Source organism: Pollachius pollachius (genome assembly GCF_949987615.1).
Source record: "Pollachius pollachius genome assembly, chromosome: 8".
NCBI classification, from domain to species: Eukaryota; Metazoa; Chordata; class Actinopteri; order Gadiformes; family Gadidae; genus Pollachius; species Pollachius pollachius.
In genome coordinates this window covers 16,439,104-16,452,247 of record NC_136941.1, presented here as the reverse complement: position 1 = coordinate 16,452,247, position 13,144 = coordinate 16,439,104, and the positions used below count along the sequence as shown (strand labels likewise).

Sequence of the window (13,144 nt, the reverse complement as noted above, 5' to 3'; positions counted from 1 at the left end):
TACTTTTGCACCCTCTCTGTTTATCTGCCGACTCTCTCAATTAAAACCACTGCAGAGAAACAGCCTTCGGTTTTACTGTCCAACCCCCCCCCCCCCCCCCCCCCCCCGCATATGTGTGTGTGTGTGTGTGTGTGTGTGTGTGTGTGTATGTTTAGTGTGTTGGTGCTTGCAGGGGTAATGTTTTAACATACTCAAATCAGTCCAATCAGACTATAGCTTAGACTTGCCAAAAACAAAATTAAGCTTCAATTAGATTGCGAAGATGAAAAAAACTGCAGTTTCTCAGGATTTTGATTGAAGAGACCAATTACTGTGTGTCTGTGTGTGTTTGTGTGTATGCGAGTTAGAGACGGGGGAGAGAGAGAGAGAAAAAAGAAAGAGAGAGAGAGAGAGAGAGAGAGAGAGAGAGAGAGAGAGAGAGAGAGAGAGAGAGAGAGAGAGAGAGAGAGAGAGAGAGAGAGAGAGAGAGAGAGAGAGAGAGAGAATGCTACAGAGCTACATGCAAGGCTGCTGTCGACCCTCTTTATGGCATTCATGCAAATGCATGGCATCTGTGAAAGTAATGTCTAGGTTTCTCTCTTACTAGAGCCTTCCTGTCGGCAGGGTGAATAAAGTCACCAACCAAAACCAAGCAAATAAAAAACGTTTTTGTATGAGTATGTATGTGTGGTTTGTCGTTTGAGTGAATCTGAGTGAATCTAGAATAGCAGCTAGGCCCCAGGTTGTATCCTATCCTTCCCCACAAGTGTGGGGCGACTGAAGAGAGAGGAGGGCCTACTTTGCCATGCCACTCCCCCCCGCCCCCCCCCCCCACACGCATCATATCGTATGATTCTTTAAATTCCCCAGTCAAATAGTGCTTTGATCTGATGGTAGCTTAAACTAGCAATGCTGAAGATCCAGGCACAGCGCCTCAGCTAAACTTCACCTCTTTAGAGCAATTACCACTATTTACAGGATGACGCACACAGCTCTGAACTCAGCGGCAGGACGGGAGGAAGGGGGTGTGGTGGATGGACAGGGAGTGAAGGAAAGTGACAGATCCTAGCTTAGCACAGAAAGACTCCAAGAGGGTGTACACTACAGAGAGTCTAAACTCACCCGGCCATACAGAGTGTGCACGTGTGTGTGTGTGTGTGTGTGTGGGTGTGTGTGCATGTGTGTGTATGTGTGTGTGTGAATTTGGGAGTTGGTGTGGGTACTGTAGTGTGCCATCAAACAGACATTTGCATCCATTTCACCATACGGAAATGGACGTTTTTGCATGACTCATCTATTGCCAAGAAGGTACAGCTAACCAAAGGCATACCCACGCTACACTGTGTGTACTAACAACCATTACCTTATTGAACACTGTGCTACTTCAGAGGCCCCTATCCTGGGATCCATCGGTAGAGAGCGGAAGTGAAGAGAGACATGGCATGCGTGAGCCAGGATGATAATGATAGCCTAGGGCTGCTGCAGAATACATTTGTAAAGCAACTTGTGTTTTAAAGGCAAGCCAACGCTCGCCGTAGAAAAACACATAACCTTTATTACTCTGTATGTTGTACGGCACGGCGCGGTTAGCTGTGGATGCAGGTAGTGGATCACGCAGAACAGAGTGGCATAGTGAGTGGATGATAGCAACGCAGCAGAGTGGGTATTGGTAACGCAGCACGCCGCATGCAGGCCGAGCCTGGCCTCGTTTTAACAGTGGGGCAGCCTGATGGGGTGGAGCGAGAAGGCCATGTCCTGCTGTCAGATTGGTGGATCAATCAACACCATGCTCCTTTCTGCAGGCGGAAAGATGAATTATTGTGATATTATTTCATAATAGGGCTTAAGATTTAAGAGCTATTATTTGAGTGTAATTTGTTAGAGATGGCATAGCCATTCGTCAGCTATTAATGAGTGAAAGGCACTGTGATATTATCTGATTTTGAGTTTTGAGTTGACTGCGTCAACCTCTGTGTGACACAATTTCGATTTTAGACCACTCATGGCTATTTTCTGAGCAATCAGGGCATCTTTTCTGTTGTTTCAGGGAGTCCTTCTTGCCTTTCAATCACAGGTGCGTGAAATGTAACACTTCTAAATGGCAGAAAAACATATGGAGGGAGGGACAATGGAGGGTTGGGATGTTTTTCGGTTGTTAGGTTTACAAATCTTGCTATGTTCCGTTCTTTTCTGCTCTCAATTTATAACCTTCAAGTCTTGCCTACAACACCTTTAAAGACTTTTAAGACTCAATTCAGACACACCAAAGCACAGATGACCTCAATTATCTGCTGGTGGTTTGTCTGAGCTACCCTTCCAGAACCCCCAGAGTTTATTTCAGGAAACCTAATAGTTAAATGCTTAAGGGGTTGCTCGATTTATCTTAAGGGTCAGCTGTTTGCTTCTTGTTGCTGACAGCCACCAGGGCTCTGAGAAGGGGTTAGTGTCGAACTAGTAATAGCCTACAACTCCGAGATTTACTCTGCAGTCCTGCTTTCATGGAAAATTCAAGAACATGAAACAGCATGAAAGCAGAAGGTGGTTGGATCTGACCCAGGAATGTTTGGGAGAGTACCTGGACATCTAAAACCAAGGACTCAACCCAAGGTTCACATTGAGCAGTGCTCACCACCTCTGCTGGTATCATTAGAGATATCCTGTATCCATAACTCAGTACTGCAGCCTTATTAAACAACAGGGATAGCCAGGAATATTTAGAAAGTTAAAAAAAGGTCTTGAATTATTACTATAACCTAGCTTAAGCTGAGAATCTCAAACAGTAGCGGGGGTAGCCTAATAGCTTAGCTCCATAGTCTCACATTTCACACTGGCCTGAGAGTCAGTACAATGTAAAACGACATTGTCTGTGTTTGCTTAGACCTAGCTAATCAATTACCAACTCGGCCACAGGCTGACACGTGTGTCTGTGTGCGTGCGAGTGTGCGGTCAAAGTGAACAAAAAACTCTCGACAGAGTGATAGAGGGAGAGAACAAGAGAGACAAATAGAAAGAGGGGGATTGAAATGAAGGGACACATTCCTGTGCTCTCGAATGCCATTTGTAAAGTGGAGCAGAGGCAACCAGCAGAGTCCTGATAAGATAAAGATGGCCAACTTCTCAATCCTTCACCTTCAACTGAACCAGAAAAGAGGAACGGATCGTCACGGCGACTGACGGCTGCGACTGCGCTGCGAGTGTATGCCCAAAATAATATTATTATAAATCTAAAAAAATTGGAAAACATACACCTATAAACAGGCTGGGAGCCGCACCAGTCCCCCTTCAACCCCAGATAGACTTACAGCAAGGCAGTAATCATCCTTGGGTCTAGTGCTGCCTGTGTCATCAAACTAAAGAAGATGGTTGTTTTAAACACCCTATGGGGACCTATCATTTATGCAGGGGAGTATGCATTATCACACCACAAAAACACACACACACACACACACACACACACACACACACACACACACACACACACATACAATGACATCCATGAGACTGATCTATTAAACATGTAGCAAGGCCAACACATGGATCTATTTAAAGGAAAACCAATGGGGAGCAGAGGGAGACACAGACACTGTTCAATCACAGACACACAGACACACAGACACACAGACACACACACACACACACAGACACACAGACACACACGCACACACACACAAACACACACACACACAAACACCGACCAGCGTCTGGTGTTGTGTGTGTACCAAGGTGAGAGCAATGAGTGAGGTAAAGTGGACCTTTTACTCTTTCTGAATAGGTTTTTTAGTCGATATGTTTTACAAATAAACTTGTGTTTTTCATCCCTCAAGTTACTAGCCTTGATATGACTCAACAAGAAAAGGACCATTTGTTAACACATTTTTTAACATGGAATTCTTGGCTTATTATAGTAGCTTTTTCAAACTAATGTTGTTGGAAAAAGAAAGTCAAGGAGGAAGTGAGATAGTGGCAGGAATTGACCGGTTTGTAACTGATTGTGAAAAAAATGCATTCCGTTTGCGTTTCACTATAACACACTTAAGCCTGCAATCAATGTCGGCAGCACACAATATGGCCTTTACTTTATCCAACAATTAATACAATGTATTAATGTCATAAAGACGAAGTACATAGGCGGAGAATAGCATCGCTTATACCTCTTTCTTAATATTGTATACGGGGATAATATATCTCGGTTGTAAAGGTGTAGCATCCGATGAAGATCCTCTCTTTCCGTTTCAATGTAAAAAACAAGCTGCATAAATGGACACTATGGGCACTCGGCCGGTGACAGACACTATTCAGGCTTCGTTAGTGTAATAGGTCAATCAATATGCCCCTCCCATTCTCGCCCCCTGATGGTCAGCAGGCTGCTGCCACGGCAACAGACCAACAGAACAACCAAGTCATACGCTGACACTAAGCAGGTCACCGATTCTGTTCCCCCCACAGTGTTCGAACGCCCATCTACCTGGGCATGGATCTCTTGGCACTCTGGGAAAATATCATGAAGCCTATATGTAGGACATTGAACCTCTACTTCAACGAGTAGACACCATAAAAAAGTAGACTGCTGTCAAGTCCAACCAATGGATCAGCTTGATGGAGAGTGACCCGTTTCGTTGGGTCTTCGCGTGAGCTTTGAAGCTAACATGGATACAGGTCTGTGAACGGTTTGGTGTGTGGGTTCACACTGGGGTTGGTTCATACTGAACATGTATACGCTCATGGGATGCACGTTGCAGGCTTTAACCACCTGCCAAGCTGAATATCCCAAGATGATCATCAATACATCTGTGTCCCCACCAGAGCCACAGTGCTCCATTGAGAGATCACTTCTCCTCTGCCGAGAGTCAAAGATGGAGAGCATGACGGGGAAGGACCTAAATGACACTTGACAGAGCTGAAACCTAAAAGGGCCAGTATGCGAGCATGACATACATATTAAGCGTGTTACAGCAAAGTAGCTATTTGCCAAATTACCACACATTAAGCCAAAGCCCTCTTTGTTACCCTTTGCCGCTCACACACGTGTGTTCATGTCACACATACGTGTCGCACACTCAACAGATGTGCACACAGAGGCACATGACTCTCACACGCAAGTGAGGCTTTCTCAGTGGGAATGCTACATAATTGGCTCACAATAAGCCCACAATCAGTGCGGTCTAGGAGACGGTCCGCATGCATACAGCCACCTCTACCCCTCCTCCATTCATCTCCACCTTCCCTCCTCTCTACTTCTCTCTCTTCCACCTCCCCAGCCCTCCTCCTCTCCCTCTCCCCTGCTCCTCCTCCTCTGCCCCCCCCTCCTCTCCCCCCAACCCCCTCCACACCTTTACCTTCTCTGTGCTGACAGTGTGAGGGCAGAATTACCATGCCACCCCACCCCCACTTCACACACACACACACACACACACACACACACACACACACACACACACACACACACACACACACACACACACACACACACCACATTTATTTGCTTAGAGTCCAAAAACTGCACAGCACGGGGAAAGTAATGGGAGGAGAGAGAGTGGGAGACAGGAAGGGAAGGAGGGACAGAAAGAGAGAGAGAGAGAACGAGGTTGACACACAAACAGAGCAGTCGGAAGCACACATGCAATCAAACACATACACACACACACACACACTGCTCTCACTCTTCTGCTCCCCGTCTCTCTCCTGGTGGAGCATCTAAATCACATTAGCTGCCTGCCTGCCATCCATCACTCCCACGGACCAAAGCAAACGCTGTGTATGGAGGGAAACTGCATGGCAACATGCAACCCCCCCCCCAGACACACACACACACACACACACACACACACACACACACACAGACACACACGCAGAAGAGTCGATTCTGCACACAATATAATCAAGCCAATCAGCTATCGATTTGCAATTGACCCGTTGCACGTGCATCACATGTCCCAGCACATCGACCCCATATGTGCACGGTGCGACCCGTTTGCATCTGGGCCATGCTCCCCCCCCATCAGCAAAATTACATTAGCATCAGTGGGAGAAATATAATCAACAATTCCATGACTGCACAATAGGCAACAAAAACACACCAGGGTTGCTCTAAATATTTAAAGAGAGGGAGCTAAGCAGAAAGAGGGAGCGACATCTTGAGAAATCGGTTTTATTCTTGTCGGTATCAATCTTCTTTCCTATTAGAGGGGGATGGAGTCCTTATCTAACGACTTGTGTGTGTGTGTGTGTATGTTTGTGTGTTTGTGTGCATAAGTGTGTGTTTTGCTCAATAGTCTGTGTGCATTGCAGTGTGATGCTCCCTGCCTATCAGGATGCATGGAGAATTTGTGTTGAGTATTTGTGTGTTGAGTATTTGTTTGTGTGTGTGTGTGTGTGTGTGTGTGTGTGTGTGTGTGTGTGTGTGTGTGTGTGTGTGTGTGTGTGTGTGTGTGTGTGTTCTACATCTAACGTGTTGTCCCTCGAGACAGGAGCAGGGGGAGGAGGAGGGGGGCGGGGCAGAGAGGGGCGCATAAAGAAGAAGGGGGAGAGAGGATGAGGAGCAGAGAGGATGAAGAGAGAGGGGAGGAGTTAACGCCAGCTCCATACATTAGGAGACAATATGGAGCCTGCCGGTGCGGCGGGGAACAGGCTGTGTGGGGGGGAGGGAGACGGGAGGGGGGGGGGGGGGAACAGAACAAACAGCAGCATCAGGCGAGCGGTGCGGCTCTGTTTAACCCGCTCGGTACCACCAGCTCCCACGCTCGGCAGTCTCCGTTGGACTCGCCCGCCCGTCACCGTTGGCCGGGTCTAGACGCCTGCCTCCGTCTCCCTCTCTCTCTCTCTCTCTCTCTCTCCCTCTCTCCTCCCCTTCACACCTCTCTCCCCACACGTAGCCACCGATGACGCAGACGTCTGCTGCTAGTCGTTCGGGGGCGCGTTTGGAAAAGCAGAAAAAAAGGGAGGGATTCGCTCTCGTGATCTCCTAGGATATGCAGATGATATGCTATGCTAAAGCATAGCGCGGAAGGCAGGCGTGTGCGTGCGGTTGTGTGTGTGTGTGTGTGTGTGTGTGTGTGTGTGTGTGTGTGTGTGTGTGTGTGTGTGTGTGTGTGTGTGTGTGTGTGTGTGTGTGTGCGTGCGCAGGGCTCGTCAACCAGGTACACGAGGCAGAACTGTTGACGGCATCGCTGCGCTGCTAACAGCCGGCGTCGTAGCGTGATGACTTGTCGGGACGGCCGTCCGCCACATGTCCACAGACCGCACTGGAAATTGCAAGTGACCGAATGCAGGTGGGAGGGGGCCGGCCGTGTGGGTGGGGGCCGGCGTGCGCGTGTGCGTGCACGGTCGCACGTGGGAATCAAACAGAGCTGGCGGGGCTGGGCGGGGGGGGTGTGCTTTCAGTTAGCTCATGAAATCATGTTCAATCGGCCCACTCCAGACCCCCTCCAGTCGTTTGATGTGTAATGAGAGAAAACATTAGTGTGAAAGATTCACACCCAAACCCCCCCACCCCCCTCCCCCCCCCCACCCCGGTGGGCCCCAGCCTACCCCATCCCACATCATGCCCTTACACTTCCCCCCCTCCTCCCGCTCGCTGCCGTGCCAACCAACCCCCGGTCGGAGCAACAGTCCCCCAGTTATGAGACCATTGAGTCATTTTCCTCCACTTTCCACAGATCTGCATCTTATTCGTCCTCGCTGCTTTACAACAGGGAACAGTTTGTGCTATCGTGGCACACAGTCAAGAAGGCTGCATTCCTCTCTCTCTCTCTCTCTCTCCTGTGTTTTTATATTGCTTGTCTCTCACTCTATCCCCACCTCCCCACCGGCTGTCTCTCCCTCCCTCTCTGCCCCTCCCCCCAGCCGCTTTTCCTGCCTTTCCCCCCCTCCCTCCCTCCCTCCCATCAGGCTATATGCAGCAAGGCATGCATGCACTAAGGACAGAGAGACAGAGAGTGAGAGAGAGACGGAGAGGGGAGGGCGGGTACAGGGAGAATGAGAGCAAGCGAGAGAGAGAGAGACAGAGAGAGGAGGGGACAGAGGAATAGTGTGAGGGAATGAGAGATGGATAGAGCAGAGAGAAAGAAAGTGAAAGAGAGGGGGAACAGCGAGAGTGAAAGATAAAGTGACAGGGAATAAAGGGGGAGGGGAGATGGTGAGTGACACAGAAGCAGAGTGAGCTGGTGAGTGAGAGGCAGAGGCAGAGGCAGAGAGACAGAGAGAGAGAGAGAGAGCGAACGAGAGCGAGAGCGAGAGCGAGAGCGAGAGAGAGAGGCTGAGAGAACGAGAGAGAGAAACAGAGGGAGAGAGAGAGGCGGACGCTCACCAGCGATGGGCGTTCCCAGCCAGCTACTACAGGGTCAAAAGTTTACCGTGGTTTTAATTTCACCTTTCTGCAGCCAATCAGAAAGCAGCACCGGCTGCCGGTGGAACTTTGACCCACTCGAAGAATTTGCCTGTAATAATCCAAGAGCCCCCCCCCCTACTCCCGGCGGTTTCTACCTTTTCGCTTTCAAAATGATCCATTTTTCCCTGTTTCTCCCCCTCCTACGTGCTCCTCGTTTGGGCTCTGCTTTAGCGTCCCTGCGTTCGTCGCCTGCCCCCGCCGCATTGTTTCAGACTGTATCGCAGCCCTTGTCAGACAATGGAAGAGGTGAAGTTCAACAGCTAATACGAAATGCATGCCAGAGCACCACCACTAACCAGAGTCCACAGTCCAAAACACACAATGCAGCACCGAAAATACTCACACACACACACACACATGGTCCCACCTCCACACCCCCGTCTGAAAATGTGTTAACTAGTGTGTATTCAAGTGCCCACTTATTCGTGTGCATGTGTTCTTGGTTTGTGTGTCGAGTGTGTGTGTGTACACGTTTAGGGAACGGAGTGAGCAGAGAGGAGAGACAGAAAAAAGGACCATGTGTGTCTGTGTGTGTATACGTGTGTGTATATTATGTATATATACACCCGCTTCTTGAGTAGGTGCTTTTGATTAATTAGCAGTCGTAGCCGATGAAGGACGCCCCCCCGTTGTTCCATTCTCCTCCCTGAATCTGCAGTTTCTCTCCCCCCTCATCCCCTCAACCCCTACCCACACCCTTCACCACCCACCTCTCCATCCACCTGTGATAATGAGGCACAGGCAGGCGTATGCACTTTTTCTCTCTTTCTCTCTCTCTCTCTCCTCTCTTTCACTCCCTCTCTCACCCTAGCCTGGCTGCCGCACCCTGACATTGGGCTGAACAGGTATTAGTGAGAGGGAGAGAGAGAGAAAGGGAGAGAGATGGAGAGAGAGACAGAGAGAGAGAGAAAAGCTCAACCAGAGGCCGAGCTTCTTCACATTTAAACACTTCGAGTCTTGCGGGACAGCCTGCTCACAGAGACAGATCACCTTACCTCGCCCTCCCAATCTCCATCCATCTCCCCAGTTATCTCTGCATCCATCTCCCTCTATCTCTCTCCCTTATTCTTTGCTTTTATCTCCCTCGTTCAGCTTAGCTTTTAGCGGCCCAACTGTTGGCTCGTCTTCCTTCCCCTCATGACTTACTCCCTCCCTTCCTTTGCTCTTTTTCCTCCTGAAAAGGAAAGTTTTTCTGCCCAGTGATTGGGTCAGGTGGGAGGGCACAGCACCTTATTCAGAGTGGGGGTGCCGGTGCCGGTTTAGTCCAGTGTGTGTGTGTGTGTGTGTGTGTGTGTGTGTGTGTGTGTGTGTGCGTGTGCACGCACAAGACTGTTATCTTGATCCCTGAACTGTTAGATCAGGGATCAAGATAACTTGCCTTGCCACTTTAACCCTCATACAAAATACCAACTTAAAACTGTTTGCCTTTAACTTTTTGGGATTGGCATTTTTCTAATTATTTCTCGTGGTATATCAGTTTGTCTATATTTGTTTCTGTGTCTGTCTTGGTTTCAAAGGATCAGAGATCAAAAAATTATTAGTAGTTGAAGTTGAACATTGAGTGTTAAATATTACCTGGCCTAAAGATTTGATTAGATTAAAATTCACCAGTCAATGATTCAAATACTCAACGATTCTCGATGCATCTCTATGTATCGCTTCCTCAATTTTCCATTTTACTGCACATAACTACACTTCCGAGCAGTCAGATAAATCAGACCAAATGTTGCAGGGAAATGTAGTCTTGTGTTCAAGTTGAGGTTCAAACAACGCTCTAAAAAAGCATTTTCTTTGATTTTATTAAAAAATGCTGCAGCACAGATACATATATTAACTATGACAGACTAACAACACATACATGTCAAAGGCCAACATTGCTAATTAGCCTATAGGGTTCATATTATGAAAACTGCCCTGACTCATGACCCCAATAAATTGTGACCCAACCACCAACACTCACTTGGTATTTTCCTGAACAATGAAACCAGGCTAAAATCGGGTTACCCATTGGGTTAGCTCTACCCCTAAGCTAGACAAAATGATGTTGAATCAATCAACCCAAATACCAAGCTTAACAAGCAAAAACTGATATATCAGGTGCAATACATGTAAAACTTCGACATTAGAACAGAACGGTATTCGCGTCATACCCTGAATCTTTGTGAAATCCGTGCCCATTAAAGGAGCACTGTCAACGGCTTCACTCTCAAGTTTAGCACGGGTTGAGCTACAGCGGACATTAGCGCTGTGGTTTCAGGAAAGCCTTGTTTTACTTGTAATTGTAGGAACTATGTTGACATGTAAGTACTTGGTATTGCTACGTGATGCTTCAGCTATGGCGTTTAGAAACTGAATTATTTGGGAATTTGCTCTCGCTCATCTTCCATTAAAGTTGCAGAGCAGACAGTTAAAATTACAGAAAGCAGAGAGAATTAGGTGGGCAGCAACCTTGTCCTATGAGGTTAAAGAAACTCCTCTAGTTTCCACTAACATTTGGATTTGTGAATAATGACAAGTGAACGACTACTCTACTTTGCACACTGGGGAAACTGAGAGTGAACCCATTCTCTGCATATTTCTCAAATGTAAATCTTTATTGAGAGAAAATCAGAAAATACGTTAAATAACACAAAACAAAGTAAGAGCTCAGATGACTACTCAACGCAAAGACAATGCTTCAAACAAACTGGTAGTTTCAGCAGGTTCAGTGCCCATATCAACCACCAGAGCAACGATTGAAAACGTTGCATCAATTAACAATCTTAACTTCATATACATTTACTGAACTAATTTCTCGCTAGAAATATTTCCACTGTAATGTTATGCATTTTGTTTCGGCAGACCGAAACTTGACATACGTGACATATTGCTGGCCTCTTCACCCGGTCGGTTGGGGTAATGGACCAGGGAACCCTCATTTGGGTCGCTTTGGGTCATATTGACAATCAACCCATTCTGTCGTTAAGGGTGGAGAACAGGCTGCCCCGTGACATAAATACAGGAAGTCAAATGAGAGCTCAAGTGAGTGAATGAAAGGTTGAATGAACTATGATTATTATTGTGAATTACTTTTATGGTTTGATCTGAATAATTATAAAACTAACCTTATTAACCTGTGTGATTCTTAGTTCGATTTTTACTATGCGTGGGCGATGAATGTGCTTCATGACATGGAATACAGAATACACAGAACAACAGTAGACGGCATGAGATAAAAAGTCCATGTGGTGTCTAAAATCGTGTGTTGGCTTTCATGGTTCACACAGTTACAGACAGACGGTAGACAGCAGAAAACACCTTCTGGACAGTACGTGAAAAACAAACAGTCTGATGGAAGTATCAAGTACGGAATTAAATATATTAAATTCAATTATTTGTTGTCTATTATTTAAGATAATTATTTTTGTAATTCATGTAGCTATAAAATCCATGAAAAAAAGATTAGCTTCTCATCACAGGTTTTCTCCTTGTTTGAGGGAGCTACGTAACATCTGGTTGTAAATATTGCACGGAGGATGGCAAGAAGTTACAATATTAAAATTTAACTAATTTCCATTACTGTATTTTCTTATTATGCCTAATTTTACAATCCTGCCATCGCCCACTATTTCTAGTTTGCTGTTTACTGCTTATGTGAACACAGCATTAATCCATAGCGCTTGTCCGGAAAATCAGCAATCAAAGTTAGTAGGCTATAATGTTGACTGTTTTAATCACAATGTAATGAATGGTCGGGTCTTGCTTATTTTTTTCAGGCAGAGCTAATTATATCCCAAACTCTAGATTATGTTCTATGTCTGTATCGTTGCAGAATCATCCACGTTTGTGTCACAATGCATCTTTGTATCTAGAAATGTCCCCCCCACTACTGCCTTGGTAGGACTGGTTTACTCTGCAGGCTCAGGTTAAATAGTATAAACAGTGTTCAACATAAAAGACAATAACCACCATGTGGCTTATTCCTTTGTCCATTCCCTTGAAGTGCAAGCAAAACTGATTTTTTTCTTCTATTTTGGTCAATCAGCAACAATCTTCTGCCTAACATTAGGCCAGACTTATTTTTGTCAGTAAACATACACCCTGAAGCAGCTCCATAAGACTACCCTGTGCAGTATTTGTCACAGACCTGGCAACCACACGAAGAGAAGAATTAGTTGGCCCCTCCCCCACACGGGTTCCAGCAACGCTCTCGCCTTATTCTTACTGTCCAACCCTGAGCTGTTGAAATTAGCTGTGATTAGGAGGCGAGCAGCGTCAAATTTAGTTCAAGTGTAGCATGTCTGTGTGCGTTTGTGTGTCTGCTGCGTACGTCAGCGGCGCCACTGACCAACTCGCTGATAAGAGTTTCCCAACATAGCAGGCCTACAATTTGCATCCGACACAAAACAAAAGCCTATCTAGCCAATCAGAAGGTTGCTTGGCTGAGCACAGGTGACCAATCCGAAAGGTCAAACTCAACATGGCCTCCAGGTACATTATTGATGACTCCCTCCCGTCCCGTCTGTCTTTATCATGTTCGTCTCCCTTCCCCCTCCCCCTCCCTCTCCCTTCTCTCTCCCTCTCTCTCGTGTTATTTTTAGACTTGTTAGATCACCAGACACCCGTTGGCATGTCTCTATATATGCCGTTTGTTCACTTCCATTGTAATTTGTTTCACTGTGTTTGCGTGCTAGCGTGGCGCGATACGAACGGCTCCCGCGGTCGCAGAACAATGTTCAGGCAAACGCTTGGTAATCAGAGCATGCGGCTACACCTGTATCGTAAACGTGAGTGCCTCAA

At 46.8% G+C, this 13,144-nt stretch overlaps 1 pseudogene across 1 annotated transcript in view; it reads right to left on the bottom strand.

Annotated features, from left to right (window-relative positions):
- LOC307079864 (nuclear receptor coactivator 3-like) overlaps positions 1 to 786 on the bottom strand; it is an 11,828-nt pseudogene extending 11,042 nt beyond the window's left edge. Inside the window, exon 1 of the transcript XR_013812809.1 lies at positions 779 to 786. The product of XR_013812809.1 is annotated as a nuclear receptor coactivator 3-like (transcript). The remainder of the gene's footprint in view (positions 1 to 778) is intronic.
- Between the last annotated feature and the right edge of the window lie 12,358 nt (positions 787 to 13,144).